This window comes from Dendropsophus ebraccatus, chromosome 6, assembly GCF_027789765.1.
Source record: "Dendropsophus ebraccatus isolate aDenEbr1 chromosome 6, aDenEbr1.pat, whole genome shotgun sequence".
NCBI lineage: Eukaryota > Metazoa > Chordata > Amphibia > Anura > Hylidae > Dendropsophus > Dendropsophus ebraccatus.
In genome coordinates, this window is record NC_091459.1 from 5,223,699 (window position 1) to 5,229,698 (window position 6,000).

General features: G+C 49.5%; 1 protein-coding gene across 1 annotated transcript in view; it reads right to left on the reverse strand.

The window, feature by feature from the left end:
- Positions 1 to 3,112, reverse strand: part of TPRG1 (tumor protein p63 regulated 1) — a 73,674-nt gene extending 70,562 nt beyond the window's left edge. The window contains exon 1 of the mRNA XM_069974421.1: positions 3,000 to 3,112. The gene's annotated coding sequence lies outside the window, so the exon portion shown is untranslated. The remainder of the gene's footprint in view (positions 1 to 2,999) is intronic.
- Positions 3,113 to 6,000: the final 2,888 nt, after the last annotated feature.

The following is a 6,000-nucleotide window of genomic DNA, read 5'->3' on the forward strand; positions in this document are numbered from 1 at the left end:
TAATAGATCGGACAGTTACGCACGCTACGGTATATTATATGTTTATTTATTTTCATATGTTTTATTTATATAATGGAAAATGGGGGGGATTTAGACTTTTATTGGGGGAGGGGTTTGGGGTAGTGTGTTAGTGATTTTAACTTTTTTTTTATACATTTTAAGTCCCTTTGGGGGATTTGTACATTCGTTAGTTTAATTTTATACACTGATCATTGCTATGCCATAGGCATAGCATTGATCAGTGTTATCGGCGCTCTGCTCATTGAGCCTGCCTGTACAGGCTCAGTGACCAGAACGCCGATCGGACCGCACGGAGGCAGGTGAGAGACCTCCGGCGGTCCGTTTTAACGATCAGGACCCCCGCAGTCACACTGCAGGGGTCCCGATCGGTAAGTGACAAGGGACTCCCCCTGTCACTTACACTTAAACGCCGCGGTCGCTGCAGCGTGTCATTAACGGTGAGGTGCTGGCTGCTGATTGCAGCCGGCCCCCACCTGCAATGAAGCGCGCTCCGCTCCGAAGCACGCTTCATAGCTCAGGACGTACCGGTACGTCCAGGGTCATCTGCGGGTTAATCTCTACACTTGATACATGCAGGATCCGTGTAGTCTCCCTCTTCTTATGCTGTATTGTTTGTTTTGTGCTGTCCTCCTTTACAATCTTGTTTCTGGATATTTGTATAGATAGATATATAGATAGAATAATAATATCATGTCGCTGTTACCATATAGTGCATTACGTAGACACAGGAACCCCCCAAACGTTACCATATTGCATTCTTTTTTACAATTACACCAATTTATATCTTCATAAATAATAATTTTGGGATTCCATCATACATGTTATGGTAAAATGAAAGACGCCATTACAAAGTACAACTATTCCTGTACAACTATTCCCGCCCCCCTAATGAATATGTAAGAGGCCAGGTGCCATGTCACTGATTCAGAGGTGTCAATCTGCACGCACCACAAAGTCCCTAAGTACAAGGTTGGTAACTAGAGATGAGTGAACCTGGAGCAGCTCGAGTCCATCCGAACCCGAACTTTCGGCATGTGATTAGCAGTGGCTGCTGAAGTTGGATAAAGCCCTAAGGCTATGTGGAAAACATGGATATAGTCATTGGCTGTATCCATGTTCTCCAGACAACCTTAGAGCTTTATCCAAGTTCAGCAGCCCCAGCTAATCAAATGCCGAACGCTCAGGTTCGGATCGACTTGAACCCAAACCCGGTTCGCTCATCTCTATTGGTATCATTTAGAGCCAGTTCACACAGAGTAAAATCGTCGAGATTCTGCGGTGGAGCTCTCAGCCGTGGGATTAGTGTCGCTTCCTCCCCCCTTTCAGCTCAAAGAATTGACATGTCAATTCTTTGAGCGTATCTGTGGAATTCCACCAATTTTACTCAGTGTGAACCGGCCCTTAGATTGGAATAATGCATAAAAACAAATAAAGGAAACATTCTCTGCATTTCCGCTCTTTCACGTGATTCCAGGCTAACGCCCCTTACATGTGAACGTTTTAAGAATCCTTAATGACACTATACTTAAGGCTGGGTTCACACTACGTTTTTTTCATCCGTTTTTTGCAAAAAAAACTGATGCATTTGAGTGCATTTATTTTTCCATTGACTTCCATTCTAAAATAAAAATGCGGTATATAGATACTGGTGCGTGCTGCGGTATATAGATACTGGTGCGTGCTGCGGTATATAGATACTGGTGCGTGCTGCGGTATATAGATACTGGTGCGTGCTGTGGTATAGATACTGGTGCGTGCTGTGGTATATAGATACTGGTGAGTGCTGTGGTATATAGATACTGGTGTGTGCTGTGGTATATAGATACTAGTGTGTGCTGTGGTATACATACTGGTGCGTGCTGCGGTATATAGATACTGGTGCGTGCTGCGGTATATAGATACTGGTGCGTGCTGCGGTATATAGATACTGGTGCGTGCTGCGGTATATAGATACTGGTGCGTGCTGCGGTATATAGATACTGGTGTGTGCTGTGGTATATAGATACTAGTGTGTGCTGTGGTATACATACTGGTGCGTGCTGCGGTATATAGATACTGGTGCGTGCTGCGGTATATAGATACTGGTGCGTGCTGCGGTATATAGATACTGGTGTGTGCTGCAGTATACATACTGGTGTGTGCTGCGGTATACATACTGGTGTGTGCTGCGGTATACATACTGGTGTGTGCTGCGGTATACATACTGGTGTGTGCTGCGGTATACATACTGGTGTGTGCTGCGGTATACATACTATCTCCTGGGTTTCTGGCTTACACCTCAGAATTTCCCAACATACAGACGTGAACCTTGGACCGTATTACACAGGATGATTATTGTTCGAAAAAGCGTAAGATCGTTCGGCTTTAAATGATAATCATTTCATGTAATATCAGGGTCAGGGCCTATTTTCATCATTGGTCGTTCACAAATCGTTCATAGTAATAAGCTGTTGTTCACACTAGTGTAAGTAACGATCATTGTCCTGCATAATAGGGTGAACAATTGAAGATTGTTTATCATTAAAAAATTCAGGGAACTACAATCAGATTGGTTGCTATTGGCAACTCCTGACCGCAGTGCCAGTCTGTCCATGTACCTATCCCGTCCGTGGACGGAAAGCCAATAGCAACAGTTGGTTACCATGGAAACTGCACTGATCTCGTAAACCAGCTCCTATAAGTCTCCCCGGACCTGGGCTCTATGGCTCCTCACATAAATGTAGGCCGCCCCTTTAAGAGTATTCCGTGACCCCGGCGCCCGGCACACAGGACGGGTAGAGCTGCCGCCGGTACACGGGGCTGGATGGCGGCGGCTCCTGGCACCGGGTATCGCTGTAGTAACATGGCAGCAGGGCGGGGCAGCCTGAAGTTATTTAGTAAGTTTTGTAACTTCCCCTCATGATTCGGATTATGCGCTCCCGCAGCCATTCCCCGCCCGTGTCCGAGTACCGGGCCGCCTCAGGAGGACACCGTCTTACCGTACACGCTGCACGAGTCCCCCGGTCGCCGTCCGTGGCTGTAGTGACTGCTGGCAGAGGCTGAGCCGCCTGCACCGCCCGCCCGCTCGGCCCTTGTGATCTCTAATAGGAAGTGGCGGCTCTGCTGCCGTTAAAGTGGAAGCGCAGCTCGTGTGGTGACTGGCGGGAGCTGTGCACACGGAGCGCTGCCCTGCGGTACCTGCGGAGAGTGTGCACACCCAGCGTTATCACTGCGGTACCTAAGAGTGTGCACACCCAGCGTTATCACTGCGGTACCTGAGAGTGTGCACACCCAGCGTTATCACTGCGGTACCTGAGAGTGTGCACACCCAGCGTTATCACTGCGGTACCTGAGAGTGTGCACACCCAGCGTTATCACTGCGGTACTTGAGAGTGTGCACACCCAGCGTTATCACTGCGGTACTTGAGAGTGTGCACACCCAGCGTTATCACTGCGGTACTTGAGAGTGTGCACACCCAGCGTTATCACTGTGGTACCTGAGAGTGTGCACACCCAGCGTTATCACTGCGGTACGAGAGTGTGCACACCCAGCGTTATCACTGCGGTACGAGAGTGTGCACACCCAGCGTTATCACTGCGGTACGAGAGTGTGCACACCCAGCGTTATCACTGCGGTACGAGAGTGTGCACACCCAGCGTTATCACTGCGGTACCTGAGAGTGTGCACACCCAGCGTTATCACTGCGGTACCTGAGAGTGTGCACACCCAGCGTTATCACTGCGGTACTTGAGAGTGTGCACACCCAGCGTTATCACTGCGGTACCTGAGAGTGTGCACACCCAGCGTTATCACTGCGGTACCTGAGAGTGTGCACACCCAGCGTTATCACTGCGGTACCTGAGAGTGTGCACACCCAGCGTTATCACTGCGGTACGAGAGTGTGCACACCCAGCGTTATCACTGCGGTACCTGAGAGTGTGCACACCCAGCGTTATCACTGCGGTACCTGAGAGTGTGCACACCCAGCGTTATCACTGCGGTACCTGAGAGTGTGCACACCCAGCGTTATCACTGCGGTACTTGAGAGTGTGCACACCCAGCGTTATCACTGCGGTACCTGAGAGTGTGCACACCCAGCGTTATCACTGCGGTACCTGAGAGTGTGCACACCCAGCGTTATCACTGCGGTACCTGAGAGTGTGCACACCCAGCGTTATCACTGCGGTACGAGAGTGTGCACACCCAGCGTTATCACTGCGGTACCTGAGAGTGTGCACACCCAGCGTTATCACTGCGGTACCTGAGAGTGTGCACACCCAGCGTTATCACTGCGGTACTTGAGAGTGTGCACACCCAGCGTTATCACTGTGGTACCTGAGAGTGTGCACACCCAGCGTTATCACTGCGGTACCTGAGAGTGTGCACACCCAGCGTTATCACTGCGGTACCTGAGAGTGTGCACACCCAGCGTTATCACTGCGGTACCTGAGAGTGTGCACACCCAGCGTTATCACTGCGGTACGAGAGTGTGCACACCCAGCGTTATCACTGCGGTACGAGAGTGTGCACACCCAGCGTTATCACTGCGGTACCTGAGAGTGTGCACACCCAGCGTTATCACTGCGGTACCTGAGAGTGTGCACACCCAGCGTTATCACTGCGGTACCTGAGAGTGTGCACACCCAGCGTTATCACTGCGGTACTTGAGAGTGTGCACACCCAGCGTTATCACTGCGATATTAGAGGGACAGTAGGAAGCAGGGAGCCCCCTCAGCACACAGCGACCATTGCTGACTGGAAAAACGAAACTAGTGGTTATTATAACAGTCTATAGAGCCTGTCCTCCCTGTCCCGGAGCCTCAGGACACCCAGGGGCCTAATAGACGAAGGATTTTTAAAGTGAATGGACCATCGGGTGGTTTGATCCTTTTTCCCACACCTGGTGTTAGTCTTTTCCCGGTCACCGGCCCGGTATGAAGCACTTGGCGCAGGCCCGATACCCCCCAGTATGACGAAACCCCCTTCTCTCTGTGACACGGGCTCCATTAGAATCAATAGAGCTGCGTCACAGTGGGGAGATCACCACACTGGGGGCCGGGGGGCCTGCGCACACTGCTTCATACCGGGCCGGTGTACGGAAATAGACAGGTGGGAAATGGATGGCGGTTCAAAAAAAGGACCACACCACCGGCATCTCCGCACCAATTAGTTAATGTAAAAAAAACAAAGCAATGTACCTGATGGTCCATTTGCTTAAAGGGAACCAGTCAGCACGACGGTGCGGATATGGTTCCCAGAATCATAGTATAGAAATCCTGTGCCGTTCGTGACACGTACCCGCTGTGGCTGCAGCAGTAGCTTTTTAGTAAGGAGAAAAAGTACTTTTATTTTGCTGCGCAAGGCTGGGCGAGGGGCGGCAACTGGTCATCTGGGCGGGGAGCCATCTGTGACTAGTCACCACTCTCGGTGTGCAGTGTGTGGATGATTCCACTAACAGGTCTCTGCCTCTCAATCATCCTCACCCTGACAGGCAGATAGCTGTGACTAGTCACAGACAGCTCCCCGCCCAGATGACTAGTGGCTGACCCTCTCCTGGCCTCGCGTGGGGGAATAAAAGTAGTAATTCTCCTTAACCCTTTAAGGACATGGCCCATTTTCGTTTTTACGTTTTTGGTTTTTCCTCCTTGTGTTTAAAAGTTCATAGCACTTGCATTTTTCCACCTAGAAACCCACATGACCCCTTATTTTTTGCGTCACTAATTGTACTTTGCAATTACAGGCTGAATTTTTGCATAAAGTACACTGCGAAACCAGAAAAAAATTCAAAGTGTGGTGAAATTGAAAAAAAAACGCATTTCTTTTATTTGGGGGAAATGTGTTTTTACGCCATTCGCCCTGGGGTAAAACTGACTTGTTATGCATGTTCCTCAAGTCGTTACGATTAAAACGATATATAACATGTATAACTTATATTGTATCTGATGGCCTGTAAAAAATTCAAACCGTTGTTAACCAATATACGTTCCTTAAAATCGCTC